Source organism: Trachemys scripta, chromosome 3, assembly GCF_013100865.1.
Source record: "Trachemys scripta elegans isolate TJP31775 chromosome 3, CAS_Tse_1.0, whole genome shotgun sequence".
Classification (NCBI taxonomy): Eukaryota; Metazoa; Chordata; order Testudines; family Emydidae; genus Trachemys; species Trachemys scripta.
This window is the reverse complement of record NC_048300.1, coordinates 148,824,115-148,847,545: the sequence shown is the minus strand read 5'-3', so window position 1 is coordinate 148,847,545 and position 23,431 is coordinate 148,824,115.

The window sequence follows — 23,431 nt, the reverse complement described above, 5'->3', positions numbered from 1 at the left end:
TGCCTGCCAAACGGAGCGGTGCGGAGCCCTCCCAGCAGGCGGCGCAGCGGGAGGGGCCACATGGCAAGCGCCCCGCTTAAGGAAGCCCTGGCCGCCCCCCTTCTCTCTCCCTCCCCCCCACGCTAGCCAGGATGTGCACTCCGCTGCCCGGGGTCTGCAGGGCCGGGAGTCCCCCTGCACCCATGCTCCCGCCGCCCCGCAGGTATTTCTTGTTTTTATTTTTTATTTTCTTCACCGCTCCAGCAGGCGGGCCAGTTTGTTGTCCCCCTGCCTTCCGCTCCGGCCGGGGGCAGGTTTGTTTCTCGGGCTCCCCCACCTCCCCTTTTGCCGCTCCAGCCGGTTTGTTGTCTCTCCCCCTCCACCTGCCCCCTCCCCCAGCTGGGAGCAGGTTTGTTTCCCGCCTCCCCCCCTTTGCTGCTCCGGCCGGCTGGTTTGTTCTCCCCACCCCCCTTTCGCCGCTCTGGTCGGGGGCAGGTTTGTTTTCCTCCTCCCCTCCGCCCCCCCTTGCTGCTCCGGCCGGCTGGGCATTTTTTGCTTTGGGCAGCAAAAAAGCCAGAGCCGGCCCTGATCAACAGACAGAAGTGCCCCAGAGATACTCCCCAGGTAGCTAGCTACCTCCCTTAGTCTCCCAGCTGCCTTCATCTCACCAGGCATTGGAAGCCTACATGTTTTTTGAAGCCTTGACCCCACACCCAGCTAGAATGGGTGATTCAACCCCTCTCACTCATCCACCTCTACTCATTGGCCTATCCAATCACATGCTGCACTGCTCTCACTTCAAAGGACCCCCTGGTATATATATTTCATATACACATTAAAAACTCTGTGTGATTTTAACTATAGAGCTGTGACCTGCTCCTCAATAATAAATAAATGTAACATGACACTGAAGTCCTCTTAAATCTCTTTCAAAGGTTTATTGGTGAAATGCTTTAATTAACTTGTGTTTTTATTCACAGATCAGTTGTGGCATTTCAAATGTTAGAAAAAAACACACTGAAATTCATGTACAAAAAACTCATGCCCACTAAGCTTGTCTAGGAAGAATATGTCCCAGGTCTTGCAGCACTCCCTGTTCACTGAAGAACTGCTGTTCTGGATGCAGTCAATAACAAGCAAAAGAATTGTGCTGTGCTGCTAATCCAGAAGTCTTTGGAAGAAATATATAAAAGTGCTGGTGACATTTTCATAGGAGTTAGAAATAGAAGTGACCTGGGCAGGGCTGTGAAAAAGTTTCATCAGGAACACAGAGCCCACTTGAACTGAGCCAGGATTCAGTGTCCATTTTCCATTGCAAGCCACAGTCCAGGTTCACATAAGGCTCTTGAAGTTGGACTGAAGTTCTAGTTTCTTCGCAAACTTGTTCACCAACCCATTTCCTCACCAACGCCCCTCTTCCCACAACCCTGCCATTAACTTTATTGGCATGCAGAGGAAATAATAGGATATCCCTACAACAAAGGCCCCCACAGAGGCCTCACCCCATTATCTTACACAGCCCCCCCAATCACTTTCCTTAGATTTGAACTGTGATGGGCGGCAATTCAGGTGGCCCACCACATCTTGCCCTCCCATTTTAATGAGAGTGACTAGCTTGCCTGCTTCCACTTTCTAAACACTTTGTGGGGAATTCATAGATTCATAATTTCATAAGACCAGAGGGACCATTAGAGAATCTAGTCTGACCGCCTATATATCACAGTCCATAGCATTTCACGCAGTTACCCCTATATTCAGCCTAGTAACTCCCTGTACCACTAGTAGGGATAATGCAAGGACCCAGGGAACGCGTCTTGTGCCTTTGTATTTTGTGCCTCTGGGGGCCAGTTTGGTACTAATCAGGTTAGGGAAATTCTGAGGGCAGCCCTTGGTCCTGCCTCACTGCAAGGGGATGGAGTGGATCACTTTCTAAGGCCTTGGCTACACTGGCAATTCACAGCGCTGCACTTGCTGCGCTCAGGGGTGTGAAAAAACTCCCCCCCCTGAGCGCAGCGAGTGCAGCGCTGTAAAGCGCCAGTGTAATCAGTGCCTGCAGCGCTGCACGCTCTCTCGCAGCGCTGCAAGCTGTTCCCCTCGGAGAGGTGGAGTACATACAGCGCTGCGAGAGCTCTCGCAGCACTGGCGGCACGACTACACTCGCGCTTCACAGCGCTGCCGTGGCAGCGCTGTGAATCCGTGAGTGTAGCCAAGGCCTAAGATCCCTTCCAGCCCTACATTTCTGATTTCTATGATTCTAACTTCTGCTGCCTCCTCATGCTCTTTGCCTACCCCAGAAAGCCCTCTGCATTGAGTGCTCATATGGCAGGCTTGGACCACCAGGTTATGTGCTTGGTGGAAAGGTCCCCTGTGCAGTAGTTCTCACCAGGAGAGCCTTATATCCACCCTATGGCTTCTCTGTGCTGGTGTAACTGGTACAAAGACACCACCATGCAACTATGAATCAAATCCTTATGGAGCAGTTGGCTTGCCTACTTCCCCATTGTCCGTCCTTGAGCTGGGCATTGTGTGGCTAAAGCATGGATCTCTGTCTCCTCCTCCCCCCCAGTTCCACAGTCTTCAGGTGGATTGTCCCCAGCTCACTCTTCCATCCTATACATTGGGACTGGCTTCAAACTGAAACGTTTGCCTCTGCTGACCCATCTTTTATAGGCTTGTCCCTGAGAAACTCCACCCCCATTTGGCAGGGTTTCTAAAGCCTGGAAGGTGTGCGTGGGGGGTCAGCCCTTTGGCAAAAATGCAAGATGAAGGTCATTTCAGTGTATTCAGCAATCCCCTCCATGACAGCAAATTGCAGGCCATTTCATAGGGAGATCTTAGGCAGGATAGGCTGGCTTTAGTTAGCCTGGGAACTAGAGAGCCAGGGAGAATTATAGGGTCCATTCTGCATCCACCAGCCAAATTAAAGAACCCTTTTTATATTTGTGATGGCCAAGCATCTCTCTCTCTTTCTCTTTCATGAGTTTTGCTACAGTCAGGACATGTGGGTTCTATTTCCAGTTCTAGCAGGACTTCCTTTATGACCTTTGGACAAGTAACAACTTCGTTTCCCTTTCCATGAAATGAGGATAATAATACTTCCCTACCTCAATAGAGAGTTCAGACTTAATCCATTATTCGTGCCTTGGGATCCTTGGACAGGAGGCATTATGTAAATGCTTGTAGCTATAATTAGTATTCCCTGGGCTGAGATCCTCTCTCTCTTTGCTTAGTGATGCGGATGGTCTGTAACAAGTATTCCAGGTTGGAACAGCAGCTGCAGCCTGATAGTGGGCGAGGTGGAGTCCATCTCCCATTTAGGTCCCTGCACAAAGCTTATTTACTTCTGAATAAAATGCAATGGATAATAGAAATTAAGCTCATGGAGGTTCCGCCACTAATACTGGTTGGTAGAGGTTCTATATGATCCTTAAAAAGAACAGGAGTACTTGTGGCACCTTAGAGACTAACAAATTTATTAGAGCATAAGCTTTCGTGGACTACAGCCCACTTCTTCGGATGCACTTCCACTTCTTAGTCTCTAAGGTGCCACAAGTACTCCTGTTCTTTTTGCGGATACAGACTAACACGGCTGCTACTCTGAAACCTGTCATTATATGATCCTTGTTTCTCAACAGGAAAGATTTTGAATTTTGTGTTTAACAAAAGTTTTGTATTTGGTGCTTAGCAGCAAGAGACTTACTTGGTAGCTTCTTGCACATTTATTTGTATGCTTTAGGCTATTTTGATTTCAGAAGAAAATTACACTTGCAAACAAAGTAACTGGAAATCTGTAAATAAAAGGTAATTTCCCCTTAAGAAAAAGCTGAAGTAATTTGGGTACTTGGGAGAATCATTGTTTAGCAATTCCTGCTATGGGTGCTCGGAATTCAATTCTATTGTCCCTTATCTGAATTGCTTTGAAAAAGGTCACATGAGGAGAAAAGGAAGTTTTGACTTTCACAAGCCAGTTATTGCTAAGGAAACCACTTCCTTGGTATTCACAGATTCAGCATGTCTCCATTTTTGGCTCTCGGACAAACTACATTGTGCTACTGCATCAAGTAACAAACAGGGGGGGGGGAATATTGTTAAAAAAACCCTCAGCCTATTTTTAAAGCAAAAATACAGTCTTCCCATGTTTCGCCTGACATGTTTTCCATACTCCATTTAAGTAGGAATGACTGGCCTTCTTTAGCCTCAACTGGATGTCTAGAATGCACAAAAATGATGATAATCTGTCACTAATCATTGGCAATGGTTCTGTGTAATCTTGGATACTGGGAGCCTCATTTTAAAATATGGATGCATCCAAATCTTCCTCCTTGTACTTAATTCAGCATTTAAATGCATAATTGCCTATTCCAGGTGTTCAAATGCCAATTTGAGTAGCCAAATATGGAATTCAGTGACCTCATTAAGGCATTTACATTTTAAAATTGGGTCTAGAGGAACTGTCCCTTTCTCCAACTTCTAATTTGAACAAAGAAAGAGATGAGAGTTACTGTGGTTTAGGACTAAATGTAGTCTTTGTAACCCAACTGTAGCAAAAGTTGCTTTGAAGAAATATGTTTGCTGCTCTCAAACTGACAAGAGCCTGTATCATAACTAGGCTTCTTTATTTCTATTTTTTTAAAAAAAGCCTGTAATATGCCTCAGCCTATAATTGGGTTTTATTATAAATATACAGTAATTACTAAAAAAGTATGAGGCACACACAAATAATGGAAATTGTGCAACTAAACCACTGTGCAACTCGTTGATAATTTAAGAGTTACTGTTTCCTTTGATGCATCAATTGCTACTTGTCTGAGCATTTTCAATAGAAGCAGCGTAATCTAGTTAACTGAATTTAGGACTATGGAAGCCAGGAACTCAGAATTCTAATTCTGAATCTGCCGCTGATGTCCTGTGGGGTCTCAGGCAAGTTATTTAATCTCCCTGCATCTGTTTCCCCATCTGTAAAATAGTGATGATAAAATTGAGCTACCTCACAGAGGCGTTGTAAAGATTAGTTAATGTAGATCATTTTGTGCACTTGGACTTGAGGTTTCAGATTTGTTGTTTAGTACTGAACACCCCTTGCACAGCTTTTTTGGAACAGTAGAGTTGTGGTTATTAACATCTTCTACAAGGCAGGACATCAGGAAGGAAGGAAATGGTGCATTGCTAGTTTGCTCTCATCTATCCAATCCCACCTCCTCCATCCATATGTGCAATGTTTCCTGGCGGTACCCAAGATTGTGAGGCACCTTTCAACCACCTGCCCTTAGCAGGCGGAAGCCTTGTCTGTCCCTGCCGGGATGGGGATGGTCAACTCCCCAACTCCACCAGCCAGAGGCAAGACAGACACTGTTCGCTAGGCCTCGCAGACTGTCCCATCTCTCTATAACAGGGGTGGCCAACCTTAGCCTGAGAAGGAACCAGAATTTACCAATATAGTAATACATCAGCAGCCCCCCACATCAGCTCCCCCGCTTCTCTCAGTGCCTCCCACCCACCAGCAGCCCCACTAATCAGCACCTCCCCTTCCCTCCCCATCAGCTGTTTCATGGCACACAGAGGGCTCTGGGGGGAGGAGGGGGAGGAACGAGGGCTCTGCAGGCTCAGGGGAGGGGGCGGGAAGGGGTGGAGTGGGGGCAGGGTCAGTGGCAGAGCCAGGGGTTGAGCAGTGAGCACCCCCCGACACATTGGAAAGTTAGCGCCTGCAGCTCCAGCCTTGGAGTCGGTGCCTATACAAGGAGCCACATATTAATTTCTGAAGAGCTGCATGTGGCTCCGGAGCCATAGGTTGGTCACCCCTGGTCTATAGGTTAGCGATTGGTAGCATAGAGCCCTTCAAGCGTCTCCCTGGAATGTCCAGCCCCATGTCCAGTGGACATCTGCAATATTCACAGATTCATTGTTTCCAAAGTAACTGTACACCCAGCTTACCAGTTCCACCTCAGATCACCAATTGCTTCACACACAGCACTTAGATATGTTTATTGTGAAATCCAGTATGTTTATTTAACAAAGCATAGAGCTTCAAGTAGTAGCAAGAAGAAAATTGGAAACAAATGTTACATATAAAATAAAATCATAACATGCATTCTAGATCTTAGACTAAATTAACAAGCTACTCTTATGTCTAACAAAGTATTGCTCACCTGAAAACCTTGCAGTGCTTTACAGTCAGATTTGGCTGTGACTCTCCTTTCATGAGACAGACACACTGTCCTCTTGCCTCCCTTGTGTTTTCTTGCACCCCCAAGATATACCAGAACAATCCTTTGTCTTTATTCATAAACAGGACCCCTCCCCCCCCGACTGTTTGTTTAATCTTGTAGATATCTTTTCTTGTAGATTTCTTATTTGCCTGTGGCTCAGTATGCAAGCAGGCATACACTGTGAGTTATATAATACGCAATGACCAGAGAGGGAGATAGGGGTCTGTTCCCTCCTACTGGAAAGGAACATTTCTGAGGTATGTCACTTCCTGGTGACCTGCCTTAAACCCAAGACCTTAAGAACATATTTTTTAGTATAGAGATATAACTCCTTAAATATTATCTGTATGTGCATTTTTCAATTACAACGACAACCAATTGGCTATCTATTAGTAGACACTCATATGCCACCCTTCTATGAACTGTTATGCAGATATCTATGCCAGGGGATCCCTGTAAAACCCTATGCACCCTATGTGCTCTCTGCCAAGGGGTCCTTGGGGCACAGTATGGATGACACCTAATCCTCTCTTCCATGTGGGGAACTCTCTATGCTGGATCAGGGGGTTTCATACTCTCTTCCTTCCCAATTTATAGAAAAAACAGCTTGGTTTATGAGGATTTTTATTGTAATTATTCCAAAACTCTTGGTGTGTGCGCATATGCATGTTCTTCAGACATTCTGATCACTTCAGGAATGAGTCCCATAATCTGGGTTCAGTGCCTGTAAAAGCTCTGTCTCCTGCACCCAGCAGAGTCTCTTGGTGGTCAACAATGTAATGGTTCCAGTGTAACATAGCTGTTGTAGTAGGTCATGGGGGGAGGATTAGGTACTAGGGCCAATCCCATGAATGGCTTTGAACAGGACAGAGACCTTTAATTGATCTCTACATTCAGAGAGGTTGCACGGGGGTGATGTGTTCATGGTGATCTGTGTTGTGAAGCAGACAGGGTGTTATGTTGCTAAGCAGACATAACAGAACATGGCCATGTCTGGCACAGACACATTTTTAATGAGCTACATGCTACCATGCATTACATAGTTTAAGTTGTAGTAAAGCATTAGCAAAAAAGGGACAAAAGTATAACGCTCAGGAGCTAGCATGCAGCCTGATACATTAGACCATTTATAATGTTCTCAGCAGAAAAGTAACTACTCAGGGACTGCTAGAAACCCAGAAGCCCTGAAAACAGGGAGAATTTTGATTGGCAAAGGGCAGGAATATTACCCTGTGAAACCAGTGAAAAGTAACTCAAGGCCAGCACTAGCTCTAGCAAGCTAATTTACACAAGTGCTGGGTGTTTGCATGTCCCCGGGAGGCTGGTGGATGAGACTACTGAGTGCAGGGGGAGGGAAAATGAGATTCTCCTCCCCCTTACTTTGCATGTCTACACTGTTATGCACACTGTGAGGGCAGGACTTTGCCTGCTGTGAGGATATGTCTGTATTACACACAAAGATGTGACTGTAGCAGGGGTGGACGTACCCACACTAGCTTTAGTTTAGCTAGCACAGGTAACAAAAGTAGCCTAGACATGGCAGGCTGAGCTTTAGCACAAGCGAAGCTCCCAGGTACAAGTCCACAAGGGAGCCCGGGAACATACTCAGTTTGCTAGCCTGTGTCACCACATCTAACTACTATTGTTATGCAGGCTATCTATATTAAAGTTTACACAGTAGACCTATCTGAGCTGTAGTCACACCTTCACTGGCAAGGTAGACATACCCTGAGCATGCCCTAATACATCACAATCTTGGTGCCAGGCTGATGGAGCCTGCCTCTTTGCTCATCCATATATCCTTGATCCTGCTTTCTTTGTGAGGTCCACTGCCATCTATTTCCCTTCCCTTTTATGGATTTACTCATTTCCTAGTGTGTTAGCCACTCTTCTGGGTCTCTGTGACAATGCTTGTGATTACACAATTTGCTGTTTTCCACATATCTGTGGGTAGAGTGGGCTTAATTTAGCAGTCTTTTTTACAGCACACTTTCCTACCTACCTATCTTATATCTCACAGGGCATGGGGTAGACCAATTCTTCAGAAGAGCCTGACCTTGAGCATGCGGGCCAAGTCTGATTTTATTTCCATTGGTGTGACTATTAGACTTCAGTGGCAGTACTGTTGATTTATCCTGGTGTAACCAAGATTTGAAATTTCACCGACAGCAAGTATTTACTATAGCAGAATATCAGGGGAGAAGCAAGCAAAATAGCCAGTGCCATTGAGCTTGTGCCAAGATTTATTTCAACGTCATTTGGAAATCACATCCGGGAGACTGAAATTCACACCCATGATCTCTTTTACTTCCCCCCCAAAGAAGAGTTAACTTATGAGTAACTAAAAAAATCAAACCCCCAACTCAACACGTTGGAAAAATTACTGATGGACAGAACAAAACACACTATCTCATTGGTCTTTTGCGCTGCTTTTTTGTTACCACCTATGATCTTTTATTTCTACATTGTTTATTTAGAATGGAACCTCTTTTGGGCAGGAAACCTGTGACTATGAAGACCCTTAATCATCAAAGACCAGATTGTGTCTACAGGCACAGCCCTGAACAAAGGATGGTGTACCTCTGGAAGTTAAGGGGGAGATGTGAGCAGACCATGCAGTTGTATGTCCAGACTCAATAAGCAGGCAGCCCTCTGCTGAGCCCACACTCCACATTGCCAGCAGCACTGCTGTCAGATGAATCGGCCTGCATCCCCACAAATGCTCCATGATTAGGGGGCAGGAAGAGTGCAGGTGTTGGCCTCTCCATCCCCAGAGCCCTCATTTGCTAGAGAGCTAACAGGAAGCTCTACTCCTGACTTCCTGCTGTCAGCCCCTTCCCATTAGAAGAGGGGACTGTTGCTTCAGAGAGGAGTGTAGCTCTGTTCTAGTGGAGATAGGTGATTAGTTATAGGACACCTGGTCAGATCCAGACCAATTGGCTGGCTTAAAGAAAGCCCCAGGGCCTGGGCTGTAGGGAGGTGCATGTGGTAGTGCTGCTGGTAGTTCAAGAAGCCACATAGGGTAGGTCTACACTGCATTGTGGACCCAGGCTTGTGGACTCAAGTGTTTCCAAGCCCATGCTTGAGTGTCCATGCTGCATTGTAAACTTATCATTGCTGGACCTTGGTGTCCCAGCCTTCTTACATGTCCATACTGCATTAGACAGACCTTCTGACTGAGGTCTGTGGTCTGAGCTGCATTTGCACTGTAAAATGACAGGGCTTTGACCTGAGTCACAATGAGATTAGACACTGACTCACCCCCTTCCCCAGCAGGGTCCTAGGACCCGGGTCCTGAGTGCTTGCTGCTCCAAGTCACACTGATTTGTATGGGGGCTCAAAACAGAGCCAAAGTCTGGGGTTAATGCGCCGTGTCAACATACCCACACAAGCATGACGTGTAAGCTGGGAGACCAGCCCAGGAAGCAGTCTGGGTGCCCAGTTACAACCAGCTTGGTGGGGCAATCCAGCTCCAATGGAGAAAGCCTGGATCAGCACACTGGCCACAAGGATGGATGCTGGGAGATGCAGCAGAGAGCGTGAGGAAGGGACTGGGGTTGGAAGGAAACTGGAAATGTTTGGCTACTAAAAATTGCCTAAGTTGAGCCTAATTGCCTAAAGCTCCAGGATGAGAACTGGACGACAACTGTATTCATCAGCACAATGGAGCTTCCAACCACAAGTGTGAACCTTGTCTGTGTAGGAGAAAGAGCTTTCTCCAGGGTCAATCTTGAATAGTGTGGAGTTTGTTCCTCAGTCTAAGGACCATCCAAGCCTCACCCTCTTCCATTCCAAATGCAAGCTACACTTCTTCGACCTTGCCTTCTGTAATATAAACACACAGCATATTTTAAAAACCCTACAAAACACTTCACTGCACATACATTTCCTCCACTAGGAGAGGAATGAGGGAGAATGAATTACACATGACAGATATTCATTACATTGCAGGCATTTAAAATGACCTGTGTTCTCTGGAGATCCCTATACTGTTCTGAATACCATAGTATCTGACCACCTTCCAGTTGTGCATTAAGCAAGTTATTGCATTGTGTTTTAGGTGTACAATTGCAGTGAGAAGTTCACCATGTGTCAGCCATTTTCTGCTCCTTTTAATGACACTACGATTCTACCCATGCCACTATATTGGCCGATAATGTTATTAATCTGTATTTGTGGCTACATCTACACCACAAGCTATGGGTGTGATTCGATTACAAGCTCACCTGAAACCGATAGGAATGTACTCAGTTTAGCTAAGTGATGCCCTCCACTGGTTCTGTGGCTACACTGCTGTTTATACTCATGCAAGCTGAGAGGGCAATGAGCAGGGGAATCACACCGTTAGGCTAAGTCTACACTACGAGCTGAGTGTTGTGGTGATTCTGGTATAAATACCTACCTCTCCAGTGTAGAAGGGTTCTTCACCCCAAGGCCAAGGGCTGGAAAGTTGGGAAAGCCTCTCTAAGCTGGCAGCTCTGATCAAAATGTAACCTTGGCATGTGATGTAGGGCTGAGTTGTTATTCCTCTCTACTCCCATGCATAGGCAACATGCCTAAGTCACAATCTAGCCCTAACTGCTCCACAAAATTGTTTCTTAATTAAAAATCCTGACATGAAGTACAGTCGAGGTGGTGGTGGGGTATGGCTGAGTCTAGCAAAGCTCCTCCTACATCTGCAGAGCTCCATAGAGCTTCCACAGAAGGGCTTCTACAGGGTTAGACTCAGATTTTAAAATCAGAAGAGACCATCGTGATCCTCTAGTGATTGACCTCCTGCACATTGCAGGGCACAGAACCTCACCCATCCCCTTCTGTAATAGACCTCTGGCTGAGTTTCTGAAGCCTCCAAATTATGGTTTAAAGGTTTCAAGTTACAGAGAATTCATACTAATTTAAACTTGCAAGTGACCCTGTGCCCCATGCTGCGAAGGAAGTGAGGTGCATGCAGCAGGGCTGCTACTGTTTTCTTCCACAAGGGCAAAGGACGATCTGGCCCTATACTCACATTGTCACTTTAAGATTTTTGCCTTTATCCTATGGGTTTTTAAATGACATTCAAATGCACCAGGGCTCCTTTTCTGATTAAAAGTTAAAAAATTATATTCCTTATGTTCGTACAACAGTTTAACAGACTCATCTTAAACTCCTTTGAAATTGCACAAGCAGCTAATAATGGCCAGGAATATTCCATACTCTCCTACAAGCAATGAAGTATATCAGTGCTCCAAGATTACATTGTGTACATAAGAATATCTACTCTTTGCCTGTAATTGTCCACTCATAGATGCCACTCATCTGTAACTCCTATTGAGATGTGGGTTAAAGTGCCAAGGATACTAAATACTATTGGCAACCCTACCATTTTGTATAAGCCACTTCAGCATCATGGCTTGCTTACTGTAGATAGCATATAGATGTAGAGAATTTAAAAACAGCATATGATGTGTTATTTTTATTGTGGTTATTTCACAAGGGAACATGTAGTTTGCTACCATACTATTAGCTGATCTAATTTCACAAAAAGTACAGGTCATAGCAGTGGCTAAAGATGTAGTGGTTATTAAATTACACAGTAATAATACACAATAGGTGTGGCTAATAATAAACCTTTACACATTTTTCTATGAAAGAATCTTGCTAAAGGATTATTTTCCTTCCCAAATACATAGTCAAACAGATTAACATGGTAAAATTATGTAGGAAAAAGGTAAAGATAAAACTGTGGTCTAAAGCCGTTCAAACTTAACCAAGTGCTTTAGACACAGTACAAATAAGCATGATTTTGTTAACAGAAACAACTGCATTTGTGGTGGCACAATCTGCTTTTATGACTTCACTGCTTCAGAGAACTACTTTCCAGCTAATCAGCATGAATTTCTCATCTATGTATTGATAAGGGTACCTATCACCTTCTTATCTAGGCAGTGAAAATTGCATGCTGTTATGTTTACTATTAATGAGGCTTGGTTTTCATCATTATCATATTACTGCAAAAATGTAATTGCCCCAGTTCAAACTACAAGTATAATGTTTTAGATTGTGGGTTTTAAAAACAAATCCCAGGTTTACCATGTGTGAATTAAGTAAATTAAAGCTTCTTATTGTTAGCTTTCCCCCAAACCAGGGAACTACAGTTCCTTTGCATCATTCTCTCTCTCTTTCCCCCTCCCCCAAAGCATCTGGGGACTGGTGCCTAATGAGTAGTCTTTTACCTTTATATTGTATTTAGAATCTCTGTTGGCAGTAGCCAACAGTTGTTACCTATATGATGGGTGTTCAAAGCTCAGTTTTTAGTGGTTAGGTCTTCACCTCATCATCAATGGAACTGGAAGTCTCCGAGATGGGGCATGGAGATGAAATACTCTCTTGTCCTGACACATGGCCTCTTTTCGCACAGCATTGAGGCATGCTAAGTAGGAGTCTGGGGAAACTTACACATGGCTACTGGCCTGTGATGGAATATATATCCCATCCTGTCTCTGAAAGGGTTAATGTGAGCCTGAGAGGCTACTCAACCCACCTGGTTGTACTTGAAAAGTAGGTTAGGCTTAATTAAAGATGAAGCCCAGATGGGGAAGGAACTGGGTGGTGATTATAAATGCAGGAAGTCTGGAGCAGAAAAATAAAATATTCTATGTAGAAGCTACTAAAACACATTCAGCGTCGAATGTGGAGAAGGAGGAAAATGCCAGTGAGGGAAGAGAGCTATTTGTACACCACCACGTTACACCAGGACAGAAAGATAATATAAGGGGGACAGATGAAGATGTACTCCTTGTAGTCAATGAGAAATTTATAGCATTTATGACAGAAGTGAATAATTGCACTTTGCAGACAGGGAAGAAGATTGAAAGAACAACAAAAGCAGTAGAAAAGTATTTACATATGGGCCATCTCTCAATAGACCACACTGATGCAATTTTAAATGAAGGTAGCAGTTTAAGCAATGTTTCTAATGGCTTTTTTGTTTGTTTTTTTGTCTGGAACATAGTTTAACAACACATGGTCAGGTAATAAAGGGGGGGGGGAGAAAACTCTTGATGTGATACATGTACAAGAAACATGGTTAGTGAGAACTTATAATTTAGAATTCCAGGATATGATGTAATCCGAGATGACAGAGAAATAACTACAAATATAAAGACACTTCCTGCTCTAAAGGAATGTCTTAGGCTAGGTCTATACTACCCGCCTGAATCGGCCGGTAGAAATCGACCTCTCGGGGATCGATTTATCGCGTCCCATTGGGACGCGACAATTGATCCCCGAATCGGCGCTCTTACTCCACCAGCGGAGGTGGTAGTAAGCGCCGCCGACAGAAAGCAGCAGAAGTCGATTTTGCCGCCGTCCTCACAACGGGGTAAGTCAGCTGCGATACGCAAATTCAGCTACGTGAATAGCGTAGCTGAATTCGGCGTATCTTAAATCCACTCCCCCCTGTAATGTAGATGTACCCTTAGTTACATTGACAGAGATCAGTGGTTCCCAAACTTTAACAGCCCGTGAACCCCTTTCACTAAATTATGAAATCTCATGAACCCCCTCCTAACAATGAATATTTCCAGGGATTTAAGTTTAAATTTCCTCAGTGTGATGGATGCGCTTGCTTTGCTCTGCATAGCTCTTGGAAGTCCAGAATCACTGGAGAAAGATAAAGTCTCAGATCTGGTTCGGCATCAAATCTGTTTCTGTATTTGGTTTTCAGATGTGCATACGAGGAAAACGCTTTCTTGCATAAGTATGTTGTTGGTATGTATGAAAATGGTAACAAAACTGCAGCAGCTCTTTCTGCCAGAAAGGGGTACTTGTTTCTTAAGCTCCAAAAGTTGATCAATGACAGATTTCTGAAACTCCTTTTCAGTTCGTAATCATGGGAGATCTCAATCTCCCTTTTTCCCCAGCGTTCAATATCTTTGTTGAGAAAGTGGTATCATCAAAAGGGTTGCAAATCCAGTCATTATCGCCTGACACAGCTGGAAAGTATTCCCTGAAAGTTGTGCAAAGTCCTTTTAGGTGTGCAATTATATTGGTTTTAGTGCACTGATCCAACTGAAGTTTGTGTTCTGCCAGGAAGTCGTGAAGATTACTGAAACACTTAGTTTGATTGTTTTCCAAACAACTTTCCCAGAACTGCAACTTCTTTATCATGGATTCAACTTGCTCTTGCACATTGAAAACTGTTATATTGAGACCTTGAAGAGATAAATTTAGGTAATTAATTCTTGAGAAAATTTCCGGCTAAATAAGCAAGGCTCTGGAGCCAGACTTTATTTTCCATACAGCTGGCAAGGTGGAAAGGGTGGCTGTTGAAAAAAAACCTAGGATTTCCGTTGTAAACTCAAACAAGCGCACAAGGATTTTGCCCTGTGAGAGCCATCTAACTTCAGTATGGGTCAACAGACAATTGTGTATACTACCCATTTCTTCACAAAGTACGTGAAATATTCTGGAATTTGTTGGCTATGATTTTATGAAATTCACCATTTTCACTGCATTGTTCAGCACTTCCTTCAGTCCCTCAGGCATGCGTTTTATTGCGAGGGCTTGTCTATGGATGCTGCAATGAGTCCAAGAGACTTTTGATACAACCTTTTTTGTTCAAGCTACAAATCCAGTATACTTCCCCGTCACTGAAGTGGCCCCATCAGTGCAAATGCCTAGGCAACGACATCAATCTATTTCCTTTTCTTGCAAATACGCATTAGTCAGATTGAAGATATCTTCCTCCAGTTGTACGTTCTTCCAATGGTTAGCAAAACAACAAGTCTTCTTCAACCAGACCTTCATTCACATAACATACAAACAGTAGCAAAATAGCTAGATTAGCTACATCAGTTGCTTCATCCAACTGTATTGCATAATATGGACTATATTTCACTCTTTGTACAATTGTGATCTCTACATTATTTGACATGTCATTAATTCTTCGTGACAATGTATTATTGGATAAAGGTACCACGTTAATCCTTTTTTGCAGCCTTTTCTCCAAGCATGCAATGAACTACTTCTTTTATACATGGACCAATCAAGCTCTCTGCTATGGTATGGGCTTCTGATGCTTTTGCTACTCGGTAGCTCACATGGTATGATGCTTCAAGTGCATTTTCATTTATCAGTACTTGCTTTGGATATAAAACTGGTAATGTCACTTTTCCTCAGCTAATTTTCGCTTGAAAAAAAATCAACCGGCTTGTTGATGTGTGCAGGATGCCTAGTTTCTAAATGGCGTCGAAGTAGAGACAGTTTGAGGCTGTTGTTTGCTAGAACATCATCACAAATCACACACAGTGGTTGTGGACATTCTTGATCACCAATGCATGTAAAGCCATATTCTATATAATCATAGTCATATTTTCTTTGTAAGTGACTTTCCAGGACCATCATAATCATTAAACTTAGATTTTCCACCGTGTGGACTTGAGGAAACACTAGCTGATTCTTGCGTCTTTACACTTTCCTTTTTCAGCCACTTATCCATTGAACTTGTGTACAAAAGTGCTAATAAAGACAGCACAGAGAGACTGCTAACAACCAACAAACTAGAAAATGAGAAGATTCACTCACGTCTCACTGAAGCAAAACAGCACTCCAGAGAGAATGACAATTACTGAGGCACCTTAACACTGCTACACGGGCTACAACGTGCTTCCGGCTGGTTTTGCTTGCAAACAGCTTTTCTTCCGCCACGAGGTCTGTCCCTAGGAGGGTGTCCTGCAAGGGACAAATTAGCTTGGACCACCTACCACGTACAGCGTGGCCCCTGCTCCCTCTGCCCTCCATAACAACTTCCCATCTGACAAGGACAGGGATCTGAGCGGCCACATGCGTGCCTGGGGTCTCAGCTGCCACCCTGCCCACTACAGGGCTCAGGCTCAGGGTCTGGGCTGCCGGCCCCGTGCAGAGCGCTGGGGTTCGGGCTGCCGGCTCCCCCGCTAACTGCCAGGACTCGGGCTGCCAGCCCCAACTGCCCAGCCCTGCTCTCCCTGGGGCTCGGGCTGCCAGCCCCGCCGGCGCGCTAGGGTTCATAGATTCTAGGACTTGAAGGGGCCTCGAGAGGTCATTGAGTCCAGTCCCCTGCCCTCATGGCAGGACCAAATACTGTCTAGACCATCCCTGATAGACATTCATCTAACCTACTCTTAAATATCTCCAGAGGTGGAGATTCCACAACCTCCCTAGGCAATTTATTCCAGTGTTTAACCATCCTGACAGTTAGGAACTTTTTCCTAATGTCCAACCTAGACCTCCCTTGCTGCAGTTTAAGCCCATTGCTTCTTGTTCTATCCTTAGAGGCTAAGGTGAACAAGTTTCCTCCCTCCTCCTCCTGACATCCTTTTAGATACCTGAAAACTGCTATCATGTCCCCTCTCAGTCTTCTCTTTTCCAACTAAACAAACCCAATTCTTTCAGCCTTCCTTCATAGGTCATGTTCTCAAGACCTTTAATTCATTCTTGTTGCTCTTCTCCGGACCCTCTCCAATTTCTTCACATCTTTCTTGAAATGTGGTGCCCAGAACTGGACACAATACTCCAGCTGAGGCCTAACCAGTGCAGAGTAGAGCGGAAGAATGACTTCTCGTGTCTCGCTCACAACACCCCTGTTAATGCATCCCAGAATCATGTTTGCTTTTTTTTGCAGCAGCATCACACTGACGACTCATATTTAGCTTGTGGTCCACTATAACCCCTAGATCCCTTTCTGCTGTACTCCTTCCTCGACAGTCTCCTCCCATTCTGTATGTGTGAAACTGATTTTTCCTTCCTAAGTGGAGCACTTTGCATTTGTCTTTGTTAAACTTCATCCTGTTTACCTCAGACCATTTCTCCAATTTGTCCAGATCATTTTGAATTATGACCCTGTCCTCCAAAGCAGTTGCAATCCCTCCCAGTTTGGCATCATCTGCAAACTTAATAAGCGTATACTTTCTATGTCAATATCTAAGTCGTTGATGAAGATATTGAACAGAGCCGGTCCCAAAACAGACCCCTGCGGAACCCCACTTGTTATGCCTTTCCAGCAGGATTGGGAACCATTAACAACAACTCTGAGTACGGTTATCCAGCCAGTTATGCACCCACCTTATAGTAGCCCCATCTAAATTGTATTTGCCTAGTTTATTGATAAGAATATCATGCGAAACCGTATCAAATGCCTTACTAACGTCTAGGTATACCACATCCACAGCTTCTCCCTTATCCACAAGGCTTGTTATCCTATCAAAGAAAGCTATCAAATTGGTTTGACATGATTTGTTCTTTACAAATCCATGCTGGCTATTCCCTATCATCTTACCAGTGTTTGCAGATGATTTCCTTAATTACTTGCTCCATTATTTTCCCTGGCACAGAAGTTAAACTAACTGGTCTGTAGTTTCCTGGGTTGTTTTTATTTCCCTTTTTATGGATGGGCACTATATTTGCCCTTTTCCAGACTTCTGGCATCTCTCCATGATTTTCCAAAGATAATAGCTAGAGGCTCAGATACCTCCTCTATTAGCTCCTTGAGTATTCTAGGATGTATTTCATCAGGCCCTGGTGACTTGCAGGCATCTAACTTTTCTAAGTGATTTTTAACTTGTTCTTTTTTTATTTTATCTTCTAAACCTACCCCCTTCCCATTAGCATTCATTATGTTAGGCATTCCTTCAGACTTCTCGGTGAAGACTGAAACAAAGAAGTCATTAAGCATCTCTGCCATTTCCAAGTTTCCTGTTACTGTTTCTCCCTCCTCACTGAGCAGTGGGCCTACCCTGTCCTTGGTCTTCCTCTTGCTTCTAATGTATTGATAAAAAGTCTTCTTGTTTCCCTTTATTCCCGTAGCTAGTTTAAGCTCATTTTGTGCCTTTGCCTTTCTAATCTTGCCCCTGCATTCCTGTGTTATTTGCCTATATTCATCCTTTGTAATCTGTCCTAGTTTCCATTTTTTATAGGACTCTTATTTTTTAGATCATGCAAGATCTTGTGATTAAGCTAAGGTGGTCTTTTGCCACATTTTCTATCTTTCCTACCCAGTGAAATAGCTTGCTTTTGGGCCCTTAATAGTGTCCCTTTGAAAAACTGCCAACTCTCCTCAGTCTTGATTCCCATGGGACCTTACCTATCAGCTCTCTGAGCTTACCAAAATCTGCCTTCTGAAATCCATTGTCTCTATTTTGCTGTACTCCCTTCTATCCTTCCTTAGAATTGCAAACTCTATGATTTCATCATCACTTTCACCCAAGCTGCCTTCTACTTTCAAATTCTCAACGAGTTCCTCCCTATTTGTTAAAATCAAGTCTAGAACAGCTTCCCGTCAGTAGCTTTTTTGGGCTGCCGGCTCCCCCACTGATGGGGGCAGTGCTTGGGCTGCCAGCCCAAAACTGCCCAACCCCGCTCTCCCTGGGGCTCGGGCTATCTGCCCTGCAACCGGGTCCCACCTGCTGCCTCCAATGCCCGGGGTTCTCTGGCTGCCATTAGAGAAATTTTTCTGGCAAACCCCCTGTAACGTTCTGCAAACCCCCAGGGGGTTGCGAACCCCAGTTTGGGAACCACTGACAGATGTACAGAACATAAAAGTTTTGAGTACAATGCTGTTGAGATTCCTCTACAGGATAGCACTCCCTTACACAAATCAATAAGGTTTATAACCCATCTAAAAAAAAAGCAACAACTAGACAATCTAGAATTGGAAGGAGTTAGTTAAGGGTATCAAAGGCCTGGATATTATTTGTGGAGATTTTAATAGCCATAATGAATTGTGCGGAAGCAGGAAAACTGATTATAGCGACAAATGCCTGGAACAGTTCTTTGAACTGCACAACCCAGTATTGAGCAATACCAGAGCACCTACTAGGTTTAATTCTGTGAATAGAACCTTTTAATGTTTAGATCTGAGAATAGCAAAATGCAATATAGAATGTAAATGCAGCTGGGAAATCTATAGCGAGGCCACGGTAATGTTGAAAACACTTAAGAAATTCCTACCTAGAGCCTTAGAAAGGCAAACTGGGGACTCTAACAGTAAGTATGCTGAATATCTAATATCCAATTGTATCAGTGATAATCTAGAGGAATTTCATGATAATACAATAAAGGGAGTTATAACAGCAGCCCACCTAGCTATATGTAAAACATCAAACTGCCACAAACTCAGAAATCCAGTTCCCTAGTAGAATGAAGATTGTCTAGCAGCAATTAAAGAAGTATATACAAACAAGCAAACAAATATATAGACAAGCAAACAATACAATGAATAGCAAGGACTTAATGAACTATAAAAGATGTAAAGCAATGGCGGAAAGAATGATTAAAAATGCGAAGAGAGTTGGCAAGAGTATTGTGAGAAAATGAACAAAGATTCCAAAGTTTCGGAGACATAAACAAGTTAAAAAAAATCAGAGGGGGTAGCCGTGTTAGTCTGTATCCACAAAAACAATGAGGAGTCCGGTGGCACCTGAAAGACTAACAGATTTATTTGGGCATAAGCTTTTGTGGCAAACTATACAAAGACGTGATGCATATAGCTCTCTCACATCCGGTGTGGGCAACATTATGAAAAGACTGATAAATGGGAGATTAGTAGCATACTTGGAAAAAATGAAATTATAAACTGTGTACAAAGTGGTTTCAGGAATGGAAGATGCATAGTTGATCATATTGTAAGATCAGAAACAAATACAAAACAGATTTTGATAGCTGTCTTTTTGGACACTGAAAAACATACGACATGCTACAGAAGGAAGCTTTATGTATAAAGTCGCCACAGTTGGAGAAAGAGGAAGAATGTTTTGGTGGATAAGAGACTGCTTAAGTGGTAGAACCATACAAGTCAGGTGGGGGCAGGTTTGTCGAATATTTATAAATGTACTAATTGCATTTCAGAGGGGAGTGTTATCAGGCCAACCCTGTTTAACATTATTATTATTAATGATCTCCCAGAGAGTATACAGGAGGGAATAGATATTAGTCTATTTGCAGATTACTGTGATATATGGGCCAAATATAGAAGACTTAAAATAGCTGTGGAGAGAACCAATGAGGCACTTGGGAATTTCAGAATGGGGAGATACTTGGGGATTTAGGTTCTCACTTCCCCAAACAACGGGAATGATCTTCACCAAAAAGTAAGACTGGGGAAGAACAGAACCTCTCTATATACAGAAGAAAAAAAAATCACTTCAAAATTTTAACATTCTTAGGAGTTATGTTCAATAAACTAACTTGGAAGGGTTATAGATAAAAATCAGAATTAACTGTAAAGATAGGATGAATTTGCTTAAAAGTATTGCTGGGAACAACTAGGGTACAGATAAGAACTGTTGATGCTGTAAAGGGCATTAATAACACCAGTTATAGATTATGAATACCAAGACTTTAATTCAACTTCTAAAATCAACACTAAAAAAAAAAAAAAATTTCATCAGAGCTGATCCAAGCCCAAGCTCTGTGACTCACATGTTGTGCGAGTATTACGACTCTGGACTCTCATGTGTGCTGCAGGTAGCAACCTGAGAAATGCCTAGAAATTTAAGGTAGAAATTGTTAGATTTAATCTTTTGAGCTAAGGTTAATGGAAATAGCAAAGATAAGAGTACTAAACAAATATATGAGGTGACAAAGTTCCTCCTCTATCTTGGTGGGTCCTGCGCTTATTGGCGGATTTTCCTGCCTCAGAGATTCACCATGTGGGTTGGGGAACAGCCCAGAGACCTTCCCCTCTGGAAGAACCCACAGTCCAGGTCAATTGGGAGGTTTGGGGGGGGGCACCCTCTACTCCGGGTTCCAGCCCAGGGCCCTGTGGACTGCAGCTGTCTATAGTGCCTCCTGTAACTGCTGCATGACAGCTACAACTCCCTGGGCTACTTCCCCATGGCCTCCTCCAAACACCTTCTTCTCACCACAGGACCTTCCTCCTGGTGTCTGATAACGCTTGTGCTCCTCAGTCCTCCAGCAGCGCACCCTCTTGCTCCCAGCTCCTCACACTCCCACCCACAAACTGAAGTGAGCTCCTTTTAAAACCCAGGTGCCCTGATTAGCCTGCCTTAATTGATTCTAGTAGCTTCTTCTTAATTGGTTCCAGGTGTCCTAATTAGCCTGCCTGCCTTAACTGGTTCTAGCAGGTTCCTGATTACTCTGGTGCAGCCCCTGCTCTGGTCACTCAGGGAACAGAAAACTACTCATCCAGTGACCAGTATATTTGCCCTCTACCAAACTCCTGTACCCCACTGGTCTGGGTCTGTCACAGTAGACACAAACTCCCACCTGCGAACAGGGTCAAAAGGTGGGTTAAAAGGAAGGTCTGGAAGAAATTAAAACCCTTAGTCATGGGAAATCAAACTATAGCAGGATGGTTTTCTCCCCAGTTGTGGATTTGAAATTATATGATACAAAGGTAAGAGCAGAACCATCAAATAAAACAGCTATAATTTAAGAGTTTATACATGGCAAATGGGGTCATCATTGCCAAACCTATACTGACTGCTCTAGAGATAAGAATACAGTTTGGGAAGGGCCTTTTGTATCCCTGAATCTGAAATAAAGAGACCTATGAGACTATCCAATTTTGTGGCCATTATGACAGGTATATCAAGTATAAGGGTGATTAGAAAGGAAGCCTCGGAAAGCAGGACTGGTTCAATCAATTATTCTTAACTAAAGAGAGTACAATTGGGTATACCTATCATAATAGTGTGGATTGCAGTGCTTGCTGGGATACTGGGCAACAAAATGGCAGATAAAGCAGTGAAAAATGCCTTAAAATGAGGAGATTGTCATAAAGAGCCCTCTGAGTATACAGGACTTCAAAAGTTTGGTTAAGAGAGAACTTCAGAGGGAATGTCAAGAATTATGGACCAAAGAGGGAAAAAAAGGACAAAGGTCCTATGAAATATGTCCTAAACTTGAGGATAATGGTATACTTAATAGCTATGATAGAAGAAGTGAAGTAACTATACATTTAGAGGGCTAACAAGTCACTGTGATCTGAATGGTAATTTATATTTACTAAACAAGCACAAAAATAGGTTATGGACACCTGCAAAGTCCAAAAAACAGTTAAGCATCTGCTGTGGCAATGCAGGGACAGTTACATAGAAAAATTCTTTATGAAGAACTGAGATGCACCCAAGGTGAACAAATATATTCTTAGTACTGGGAAAGTGGGGCAGTATTAAAAAAGAATTTATTTGATTTTTTAAGGATACAGGACTGGGTGAGAGGATATAGATTTTGCTTATGCAAAAACTGCTGTAAGTGGCAGTCATAGCCTCATAGACTGAGGCTGCTGCACCATAAAACAGGAAGCAGATAGAAAAAAGAAAGAAGGTGGTTTCGGGGAGAGAGAAAATAATTTTGCATTCACTCCTCAGGTATAAGAGAGTAGCAAGACCCTGAGGGTCGAGGAGGATGTCTAGGAAGAAGGTTGGCCCTGGAACCCTCTTATGGGTAGAGAAGTTTAGCAAGAGGCCAGGTGAGAGACAGTGCAGCCACTAGGACTGAACAAGCTTCAGTGTGGTGAGCTCTGATAAAAGGCAGGATCTGGACTTCCAGTAAGAGAGCTCTGGCAGGTGGTTAACTGAGGGACTGTGTAAGGGAAACTTAGGAGGGATGAAAGGTGAAGACGGGTTAAATTGTACACTTGGTATGAGATTTACTGGCGGATTCCAGGGGGAAGATCTGGCCCTGAAAGGAGGGTGAATTTAGAGAGGTTGTGAGAGAGACCTGCTGGCAGACTTGGTAGGAAGAAGTCCAGAGAGGCAGCAGTAAAGAGTCTGACATGGTAGACTTTGGCTGCTGGTTGTAGGGTCCTTGAACTGGAACCTACTGTAGTGGGAGGACCTGGGTTCCCCTGCTAGCCACCAGGGAAGATGGCATGAAGCCCCTGATATAGGTGGAAAAGGACTTTTGACAGCCCTGAGATAAGCAGCTCTAAGGAGCACAGTAGGCCAGAATCGGGGCTGAAGACCTTTTGTAAGGACATTGGATTATCTGTTGGACTTCACTACCGTAAAAGGGGTGGGATCTGGCTGGAGAGGCTGAGTCACAAGAAGAGGCAGATCACTACAGGGCTTGAGCAACTGTCGGCAGAGGGTGCTAGAAGAGAGCCAGCCCAGACATGAGGGGATGCCCTTGTACATGCCTATACGCTATCTGGTTTCTGAAAAGAGGACACCAGCCCTGGTGCTTTCTAGAGACATTTAATTGATCACTATATCCACATCCATCATCTTTAAGCCCAGTGCTTCTGGGTTTCAGTTTGCTTGTAA